We start from the raw sequence: 11391 nt of genomic DNA, 5'->3' as shown, positions 1-11391 counted from the left end.
GGCCTCGCTCCCCAACACGACAGACTCAACAGCAGGGAACCTGCACCTCCAAGCCGCCGGAAGGAAAGAGAGTGAAGGCTTTCCCTCCTTTCTTCTTATAGTCTGGCTTACGTAAAAATCGTAGGGAATACTGGGTAAATCTGGACCCTTCCTTGGCTACAAACTGGTCACCAAGGAAGGCCTAGCCCAAACTACCACATATGGGTAATGTTTCAAGAATTGTAGAAGGTCCTGCTCCAAAGTTTACATGCAGTATAATGGTGCTATCAGAAGAAACTGAAGACACACTTATATAGTCAGCTTTGTTTGTTCCCCTGCTTTGCAGAGTGGTCTTTATCTCCTGACTTTACAGTCAATCCTGTAAAGTATACTCTGGCTTCAGCCTCTAGCCAAGTTGTTCCCTTTGCAGAGAAATAGTGAAAAAATCAATATTTTGTCCACTCCAGGGTCCACATCTACTCTACATCAGCGATGTGATCCCCATCCTTTCACAGTCTTTCAAAAGGAGCCTTCCAGAGCTCCTGCTCTCTCTGAAGAGCTGGGAACAAGGTTCAGGCTACTTCTGCCAGCATCGAAAGCTATCTATCACTGATAAGTGAGATTCCCCTGAGTCCTGGACAGCTCAGACCCATGCGAAACGGAATTACTTATGGCTGGAAATTTGTTCCTTTCTCGTCCATGTCCAGGCAAAGTAGAATTTGGCAGGTGGGTGTCCCTTAGGACTGCTTTAGCTCAGCAGTCCCTTCCCTTAGCCCTTGCTGCTTTTACAGATTCTTAGAGTTGTGGCTCACATGATTTCCATGAGCCACTCCACATATCCTGTGAGGATCCTAGACGCCTCGGTTGAGGTTGAGAAGTGTGGTTGGCAAGAGGACATGCAGTTGTTACGCAGTTAATACATGACAAACTTTAAGTCCCTTCCTGGCTGTTGACCCTGAAAGTCTCAGTGCAGCCTGCAAGGTCGGGGTGACATGTTTGTGCACCTGCTTGGATTACTCTGTGAGCCCCAGTGCCAGGCTGGCAGCAGTCCTGCAACAATGCAATTCGTAAGAGTTAACGCTAACCTTCAAGAAATGCTAGTCACATAGCAGACCAGATTGAACTGGACATAGTCTCTATGATGAAACTGGATGATGTCCAGATAGTGTGCAGTGGAAAATATGTGTTTAATCAACATATGGCTATGCATTATATGTCCTTGTGGCTAAGCTGAGAGGTGAACAGAGAGATAAGCCAACAAGTGCCCAAGCATTTTTGAAAGTGGCATTTGGAGTTTAACTTCATTAACACTGATGGGTGTAGAGAGCTTTTGATGCCTATGAGAATCTCATCCTAATCCTGTAAGTAAAAGAAAATATCTTCTAAAAATTTATAGAAATCTTACTTCTATAGAAATACTTGTCTATCTTTAAAGAAACTGATCTTCATCCTTGCAGTGTTGACCAGATCAACATGTGAAAACATGCAAAATCCCCCATGACTGACTACATAAAAATGCTATCCTCTGGTCTTTCATCTTATTGACAATTCTAAAGGTAAGGCAAGGCTTCTACATCTGCATTTAGTTTCTCAAGTAAGCAAACAGCTCTTCTGAAGTGTTGCACACTCAGCAGTTCCTGCTGACTGGTATTAATGAAACGGCTTTGCCAGGAAAGTGCATGCTGGAGAGCCATGGAGATAAAAACAAAACTCACGGAGTGGGGGTGGGGGTGGGTGGGCACTGCTCTCACTGCATGCCACGGGTCTATGGCAGCACTGGATCAAATGCTACACTTTTCCACAACAACTACAGCATGGTACAAGGGTCCCTGTCTAGGAAAGGAAATAATTACTAACAATAGGATAGAAATCAGTGAAACCCAGTATCATTGATAACAGTGGTTTTTGCTGTCAGATGGGATTGAATTAAATGGAATTTCTCAGCCATTTAACAATCATAATGCATCAAACGGTTTTTTTCAGCATTCAGGAATTTTGAAGAATTAGCACTTTCCCTGTGAGAGGTTCATGAAGTGAGTCAGTGGGGCAGGCAGTTTGAGACAACCAAAGGGTGGCCAGCCCTTTACCAGCCTCAGGAGTCCTGGTGTGCTGGAACTGCTTAACAGTAAAAATCTGCCTCTCTCAAGCACTGATTTATCTGCTGTCCTACAAAAAGAAGCTATAATGTCAAACAAAATCGGGATGGGATCAAAGCGCAGGTCTACACAACGTGTGTGATGGATATGATATGTGGGAGAACATTTGTATCCCAGATTTAGGTATATAGAACATTTGCTGTCTGATTTAGCAGTTTGATCTGTCCTAAAAGAAAATTCTTCCTTGGCAAACTAGAACAAGAGAAAAAAAAAAAAAGGGAATTCTGATCAATATAACTGGGAAGATTCCCTGCCACTTCTCTCTCTTTCTCTTTTTTTTCATTATCTCAGGTTTATGTGACAAGATGTGAAGGTGCATTTATCTCACTTATTGGTCAAAAGAGCTCTGCCAAGCTGACTCCCAGTGACAGAATACACAAAACTGGGGCAAGATGAAACAGAAGACATGTTTAACCAAGAGGTGCACAAAAATGCCTGTTCTAATGGTCTAAATTCAAAGCAGCAAACTTGGAATCAAGAATCCAGCAAAAACCCTACCTTAGCACACATTTATCACACATTTAGATCTGCTGAAACAGCAGACCAAACCAACCCATTGAAACAAAAAAAACCAACAAAAGAATCCCACACAGCTGGGAGAAAGGAAATTGTTTTACCAAGGCAGAGAAATCTCAGGTTTTAATGCCTGTCAGTATTATTACTATCGCAAGTGCTTAAACCATCATCTTCTTTGCATTGAGTTAGTTACATGAGTGAAAGCCCAGAATTTGGGGTTGCCAGGTGCTGATACCCATTTTGCTGGGAATGCCAAATTGTTATACCCTTGGAATGGTTTGCTATGGCTTTGTCCATACTGACAACGGCAACCTGCAGTAGGCAAATCCTGAGGGATTTGTCCAAGCGTATAAAGGCAGCTGTGTTTCTTTTTGAGCAGCATCAAGAACTTCAGCTACTTGTCCTAACCAGCAAGGAACTTACACAGGTAGGTCAACAGACACAAGTGGCTTCACTAAATCTGTTCCTCTCTCTTCTGCCTTAACTCTTTCTTCTTTTTCCTCTCCCTAAGTGCAAAGAGCTCAGTGGATCTCCACAAGAGCAACTCTCATTGCCAGGCTCTGCCATGGTAGAGCTCAGGCTCCATCTGCTTTCCTCACTTCTCCCAGCAGAAGTCCCTGGCAAGGGCTGAGCAGCCAGTCAGAAAAGGGAGGTGCCCACTCTGAAACCCTCTACTTTGCTCCCAAGACAGGAGGAGGTAGGAGTGGAAGTCCTACATGCATCTCCTTTCTCAAGGAGTGAGATCAGTGAAGCTTTTGCATGTTGTCTTAGAAAAACAAAATTATTCCCATTTTCCCTTTCTACCCACATCTTGAGAGGGGCTTTGCAATTAAAAACATGATGGCGTTTTTTTCCCAGAGAGGAGGGGTGGAGTGGGGGTTGGGGGAATTGCCCATGTACCATAACAGATGGTTTAAGTATGGTGATTACAAAATCCTGAAGTTAAAATAGTTTAATTACAAAGTCAATACTGCCTCCAACCTCTGCTAAGCCCTTAGTGTAAAAACAACAGACGGTATAGTGCAAACGGTAGGACAATATTTAACCAGAACTTTGCATTAGCTACTGCAGTACAGCTCTCCATCAGGCCTTCAGCAAATGGAATATCAACTGATTTTCCCAGCTTGTATTTGTTAACCATCTCTGCCTCAGTATCAATGGGCAGCTCTGAGAGAGCCGCAAACAACCCTTAGGAAATAAACTGCAATACTATACTGCACACAGAGGCTCAGCAAGGTTGGATGTAAAGGCTAATGTTACAAGTGTGCATCTTAGACAATTATTAGCACCTTACCAGGAATGAATACAGAGGTTAAAAAATTGAGCAGATAAAGGTATTTATACAAAAAATGAAAATAAAATTCAGTGAAATAACCAATGTTTTATTTTATACTATGATTTTATAGAAAAAAAAACCAGGGCTTTGGAAGGCATAGGGAAAGAAAAAGGTGGGGATGATTTCAAAAAGCCCAAATTTGATCTTTCACATGCAGGGAAAGCAGCAACTCTATAGAGAAAGTTGTAAGGAAATCTCACTAAGCTGCGCTCTTGCAGCTGAGAGCCTTGGTCTTGGTCTTTGCCAAGTGTGTATGTATGCTGCATATTCTTTAACAGGGACAAACCCTCCCTCTGTTGGCTTGTGTTCCCTGCAAACACCAAGTCAAACATGGAGCCGGAAGAGTCCGAGGAAGTCTGGCTCTACTTTATTAGCAATATACTAAAATCTGGTCCCATCTGCTTCCATCATGACACAGCATAAGACACCCACCATCCCTGCTACATATGAAGCACTGTGAGGCACTGCTCTCTTACCTGACTGGATGGGTAAAAACAGGGACTAGCAAGCAAGAGGTACAGACCAGTAAAAGCCAAAACAGACAAATGGGAGATCATCTTCAACACTTTTTCCCACCACTGACCCCTGAGCAAAATCAAAAAGTAAAGCAAGAGGGAAAACGGGCTTTAAAAGTGATGCTACAATACAGAGGAATTCTCACAATTGTATTTCCCCTTTATAATTTTTATTGCAGAGTTTGAGAGATGAAGACTAACTTTGGGTATCTGAGATCAAAACTGCTAAGGCAAATAAGAGTTTCGAGTAGCTAATCTGTTTCTCTGGGCTTCTTAATAAATAACACCATTTGGGACAAAGACCTGCACTGGATAAAATGAGTGGAAGGGACACCCTACTGAATCCAAAGGAAAATCTTCTTTAATGATTATTTAAAGGAAAGAGGAAACATTCCTAGAGCCTGATCCTTCAGGTTGTTATATACTCCAGTCTGGCTTTTAGAAAATTAGCTTTACATATATGAGTAGATTCATTGACTTTCAATTAAGACTAAGTGCAGGTTGAAGTGCTTCATTTCATTAGAGTGGAACTGATTCCCTGTAATAACAAAAAAACCCCCATAAACTAATGTTCTGTTGGAAATCACAGCATGATTCTGGCACTGACAACACAAAAGCAAATTGAATTACTCTTATATATGAATAGAAGATGCTTGTATTTTTTTCCTAGAATATGATAATAAATGGTTTTGTTACTACTCATAATAACAAATAATCCTTTAAAACATATTGTAGAGGACTTCTGAATGTCTAGTAATTTCTTCTATTGTAATATTTGCCTCCCTTTTTTACCTTAAGCATGTACTTGCAAATAGGAAATCAATCCAAATAAATAAGGTGTGGTCACAACATTTTAAAAAATCTTAGCTAAGGGTAGAACCCACAAGTTTGTATCAGATCTCAGTCTCTCCCATAGTCCATGTTGAACACAATTGCCATGACTGCTCCCAGGATAATTCTGTGTTTAAGTCAGTAGGTCTTTAGCGACTGCTCTCACCCAGTAGCTCAGTGCCCAGTTCTGGGAGAAGGACTCTTCTCCAACAGGAGATGAAGTAGACCTTGTCCCCCCCTGCCTGAGCAGATTCCTTGAGGAAGAAGCTGTGAAGTGAAAGCATCCCCTCCTTCTCCTCCTGAGCCCCAGCAGGAGCTAAGGATGGAGGCTGTCTTCTGTGAGGAGCTGATTCCTACAGGTGTACATTATGTACATCACATACATAGCAGTACATAGGAGTTTGGATACCAAAAGTCCAGCTGGGGTTTCGTACCTAAGAGCTCCTCGTCTCTCCTGCACTGGCACTTTACAACTGACACTGTTTAGAATACATTAAACTGACACTGTTTCTTTTCCCCAATATCACATCATGTCCACTTTTTTGGAAAGGGCCTTGTATCCTGAGCATGGTACCAGAAAATAGGTAGTTTCGAGTGATTTCAGATTAATATACTGCTAATGAGAGGCATGCTGTGAATACTGCAGTTCAGCTGGGAATTTTGGCTCTCATCATTGCTAGACAAGCACAGCCCCAGGAAAAGCATGCTAACCTCACAGTTACAGTGCGTTTCAAGAAATGCAACTCTTTGGAAGAAAGTGTTCCTGGTGATGGTATATAATAGTGCTACAAAGCCAGGCTTTCCAATAGCAGCTGTTTCCAATAGCAGCTGATGCACATTCAGGATAACCTCTGTGGGCTGGCTAGAAATGATGGCATCCAAATTATGCCTTTCTATGCCACATTAAATGTTGATTTCAGTAGGGATTTCTAAGTAGATTGGGTAGAATTTGGTCTTAATGACCGGAGTCTTGACTTCACACACTTACAGGTGATTATTCCTGCAGATTTCCACTCTCCATGGGATCTCTGCACTCTGAAGACAGCTGATTTCACTCCGAATTTGTTGGCAAGGCTTTGGATAAATACTGCTGGCACAAGGACTATCAGTGTTGTCATCACTTTATCGGTGCTCTCAAAGCACTTGGTGACGCTGCTGGGGATTATGGCCCTGCTGCTCTGGCAGCTCCTCATGAACAGGGAGGAGGCAAGTTGTCACCACCCGAAGCTCACCCTCTGAAAGTTTGGAGGGGAAATGGCAGTGCAGGTTTGTTCAAGACCTCACCAAATAGCAGGGGGTCTGAAGTCAGCCTGAAATATATCCATGCAGTATAGAGAGGAAGATACATTTTAAAAAGCTAAGCAGGAGAAATCCTGTTGTTGTAGACTGACCTTTTTTTCCTCCCAACAAACATTTACCCAGGGTTGTCTCATGACTGGTCGACTTTTGTAATCCATTAGAAGCTGATGTTATTGCGCGACATGATCAAACACCAAACACAGCAGAAAGGCCGTAACTGTATCTAAAAAGCCTTTGCTTTGTCAAAGCCTTTCACTAATGCTAGCAACAAAATTATTGAGATCTGTAATGAGCTGATCTCTTGTCAAATAAGCTTTCTTATAAGCAGTGTTAAACTTTATATCTGCTTTCAAATTAAACACTTTGGGTTTATTAATGTTTCCTTTCCTCTCCAAATTTCTTTGTTGAGAAGAGGTGCCAGAGGAAATGTTCTGGTAACAGTAGGATGTGAAGTATAGTTTAGAATACATTAAACATATGTTGATGGGGCCATTAGCAGAGTTTATAGATACCACCACCTGTCTCTTATTCCACTTGCCATTACTTTAGTGACAGAAATCATACTGTAGGAGAGGTGGTATGCTACCATTAAATCTTTACTCCTGTTTTAGAAGGAACATAGCAGCAAATTCATGCCTTATTGCTAAAAAGAATTTCCAATAATGGCTCACTTACTGAGATAAATAAACCTGAATAAATAAGCGGAGTAGGGGCTAAAGAGTAAATAACACCCTGGGTTTGGATGCAAGAAAGACTCTCAATATCTGAGAGGGAAATACTTTGCCATTATAAATGTACAGTGGGGCAGTTAACGTTTTACTTGTTCCTTTCAATCTAGTGAGATTACAGCATCACTGCAAAAGGCACTCTTAGACCTACCACACCTAGGGTTTATTGCCACTGGCCAAAACAAAAAAGGAAATTATAAACAAAAAAACGCCAAACCAAACCACCAGCACCACTACCACCAAAACACCAAAGCCAAATAATAAAATAAAATTAATAAAATAAATTTAAAATAAAATAAGATAAAATTAAAATTGAAAAGATAAACAAGCGCTGACGGCGCAAGCCACACAGTCTCGGCCCTGGGATGCCTCCTGGTGGGCGCAGTGCGGCCCTGCTGACCCGCGTAGGGCGCGGTGAGGACGCGGTGCGGAGCGTGGGGCGGGGCTGATGTGGGCACGGTGCGGGACGCAGGGCAGGCGCAGTGCTGAGTTGGGGCAGGCGTGGTGCCTGCGTGGGGTGGGATGCGGTGCAGAGCATGGGACGGGCGGCGGTGATTGGTCGCGCTGTAGGGCCGGGCGGGTGCGGGACGTCACCGTTCAGTAGCTTGGGGTGGCACGCGCGGCGTGGCCGGTGCGAGGCGCAGTGCGGAGGGTGGGGCGGGGCGTGGGGCGTGCGCGGTGCAGAGCGCATTGCGGGGCGTGGTGCGGGCCTCCGTGGTTGTGAGAGATGAGTGCGGTGCGGTGCGGTGCGGTGGCCGTCGGCGGTGCGGGTGCGGCTCATGGCCGGCAGCAGTTTTTCTAAACCCACGGTGAGAACCGTGTCCCGCTTATGGGGCAGCGTCAATTGCCTCCGGGTGCTGGCGCCTGCCGTCTTCCCGGGGAGACCACCCAGTGTTTGTGCTGCAGGGGAAACCCCAAAAGTGCCGTTGGACACCCTAAAAATGGTTAAAGGGGGCGCAGCAAAGCAGTCTCCCCCCAGGAGGAAAAAGAGGAGCGCTAGTGGCAGGGAGGCGTCTGGTGCAGCATCATGCTGCCTCAGGGGAAAGAGAAAGATGCAAGTCAATACTGAGGTGGAGAGAGGGGAGGAGATTGGGCAAACACCTGTAGGCCTCGGAGTTGGGCCCTGGAGGTGGGCAAATAGTGAGTGCATCAGAAAAGGTAGGATTAGACATGTCAAAAAAACAAAACAACAAAAAAAACCCCCCAAAACCAAAACTTTCCTAAAAATCTAGGTTGGATTTCTCAAAAACTAACATTCAGAAAATGTTATTCATCTTTCCACAATGGACCTTTGCCCAGTCTCTCCTATACCAGCCAGGCAAACCGGGGAGAGCCCTTAGCAAGAGCAGCTCCCAGCAGCTTTGGTCCTCTTCCAAACCCAGCCTCAGTGCCACTGCCCACAGGTATCCTCTGCACAAGCACTCTTGACAAACAGTAGGTGGGAGGAATCGGATGGAGTTCCTTGCAGAGCATAAGTCTTATGAGGAGCAGCTGAGGGAGCTGGATGGTTTAGCCTGGAGAAAAGGAGGCTTGGGGGGACTTTATTGCTCCCTGAAAGTACCTGAAAGGAGGTTGTAACGAGATAGGGATCGGTCTCCTGTCCCAAGTAAAAAGCATTAGAGAAAAAACCCTCAAGTTGTGCCAGGGGAGGTTTAAATTGGATATTTGGAAAAATTTCTCCCCAGAAAGTACGTCAAGCATTGGAACAGGCTGCTTAGGGATATGGTTGAGTCACAATCCCTGGAGGTATTTAAAGGCATATGAATGTGGCACTTAGGGAAATCATTTAGTGGTGAACACGGTGGTGCTGGGTTCACAGTTGGACTCGATGATCTTAGAAGTATTTTCCAGCCGAAATGATTCTATGATTCTACTGTCCATTCTGGAAAGAGAAGGAAAAAGATTGCTAGCCTTTGTCCCGACAGATTTTCAGCAGAGGAAACCTCAAGTTTGATCAGGAGATGGCAGCACAGTCCTGGAAAGCTCGAAAAACTCCCCCACCAACTCTCTCTATTAGCAACATCTCAGGAGACTCAGGGAAGCAAAGCACCATTCTGCTCACTGGAAGAAGAATTTAAAAGGGAAAAATCACGCACGTGCCCAGAAAGTATTTGAACTGAATTGCTAAGAACCCTGTTAAAGATCTAAACTGAAGTTGCTGCTGTGCATCAAAGTAGTCCTTAAGCATGATGACAGCACACATCCCACTCCAAAATGTCGCAAGCTTTCACAAGAGAAAAAAAAAATCCCCCAAGAGATGAAGTGGCAAAGATACCACTGGAAACCTCATTTTTTCAGTCCTTTTAACAATTTATATGGAAGTATCCACGTATCACCAACAGAGCTATAAAACTTCGTACTAGAAAGATAATACTGTGAAATGTCTCTTCCCTGTCTTCTAGCATATGATTTAAATCAAAAAGATTATTTAAAAATCTGCTAAATCTGCTAATGTGGTAAATAAGGCTTTATGTCAGACCCACGAAGAATCTGATGCTTGATGCAAACCCAGAACCAAACCTGTAGAAAACATAGAAGCATTGTCACTACAGGTACTTTAAGTCAAACAAACCTGAGCAAAACTAAAATCACTACAAAAGGACTGTTTCTGACTTATTCCTTCATGAGCTTTCAGTCAGAAGCTGCAGGCAAAATTATTAATATCAAACCACGTATGTTACTTCCCTCTTGCCCCAGACTCCAGGCCTGCTCAACCTGTGATTGAGGAATTCCCACAGATCTGCAGATGTTGCCAGGAAAAACCTTGTAATTCATTAGGTGGTGCTGCAAGACTGCTGGAAGTGCCGTCACGGACTGTGTCAGCATTTTCTAGAGTGGGTCCACCTGAGGCCTTACCAGGGCAGATGCTTTTAAAAAAGCTGTTTGGAGATAGTTTGGCACCAACTCTGGCACCCTAGCCAGACTGAAGACCTTCTGGTATTCACTGAATACACCATATATATGGATCAGTGTATGTAACCCCTTTTTTGCACTCTAACATATTCATAGATCCATTTCATTTTTGACACTTTATTTAGTATTGGATACATTCAAGGAACATAACAAATGGAAATTTAGGGTTTAGCCAGATTGTATCAACTGTTGGTATTGGACTATCAGTGAAGCTCAAACAAGTTTCTCTTGGCAGGACAATTGCACAAAAGCATTTGATGTTGAATCACAAGCTGTTTTCAAGATTCATACACACGAAAGAGTTCAAATATAAGCAAATTAAAGCCTCAGTATTAATAAAATATGTTCTCCTTTCCTTTCCACTTGCCAACTATTTAACCTGGTCAGGAGACAAATTCACATGGGATTAATTCTATGGAGCCAACCTCAGATTCCTCCTGGCTTTCCTTGAAATGAGGTATCCTTTGCTTCCTACCCTGCGCGGTTTGGTAATGCAGCTGCACATTGTTGAAAAATTGCCACAATTCATGGCAGGATGGCTGCGCTTCAGCAATGAGAGAAGTTATTTGGAATACATATGTCTATGTTTGCATGCTTGTGAAGCTTACATGTCTGGCTTGTTAAGCTCTGGGATGCTCCTTGATGGACAATGCCATGGTATACAATGGATGGCAATTAAGCCATGATCTCAGCACTGTGAGCTCCAAAGGAACTTTAGAATACTTTTGTAATTCAAAAGGCTAACCTCTCCTGTAGAGTGGAAAAACATGTAGAAGATGAGGAAGGGGGAAAAAAATGTCTCCATAACCAGTGACATCTGTGGGTACCGTGTGGCGTGAGGATCATGCCTTAGAGCCAGGTAGCCTCAGGGTTCTCCTATCTTTCCACAGTGCACCAGCAAGAGGTGTGACCACGAGGAGCCAGCTGGAGGCAGCTCCTGCCACCGCTCTTACTCCATGCCCTTAGCTTGCCCAGGCCAGGCACTGGTGGGCCCAGGGGGCAGCATGCCCAACTGGCGTTACAGGCATTCTTCCAAGATTTCAGGCTTGCTTGCCTCCTTCTTTATTCTCTCATGTGGTAGAGGGGGAGCGTTTGGCCTGGCAGTATAAACACCTTCT

This window comes from Manacus vitellinus, unplaced genomic scaffold (genome assembly GCF_001715985.3).
Source record: "Manacus vitellinus isolate BGI_N305 unplaced genomic scaffold, ASM171598v3 scaffold_4_pilon, whole genome shotgun sequence".
NCBI lineage: Eukaryota > Metazoa > Chordata > Aves > Passeriformes > Pipridae > Manacus > Manacus vitellinus.
The sequence above is the reverse complement of the archived record's forward strand: the minus strand, read 5'-3'. Positions refer to the sequence as shown.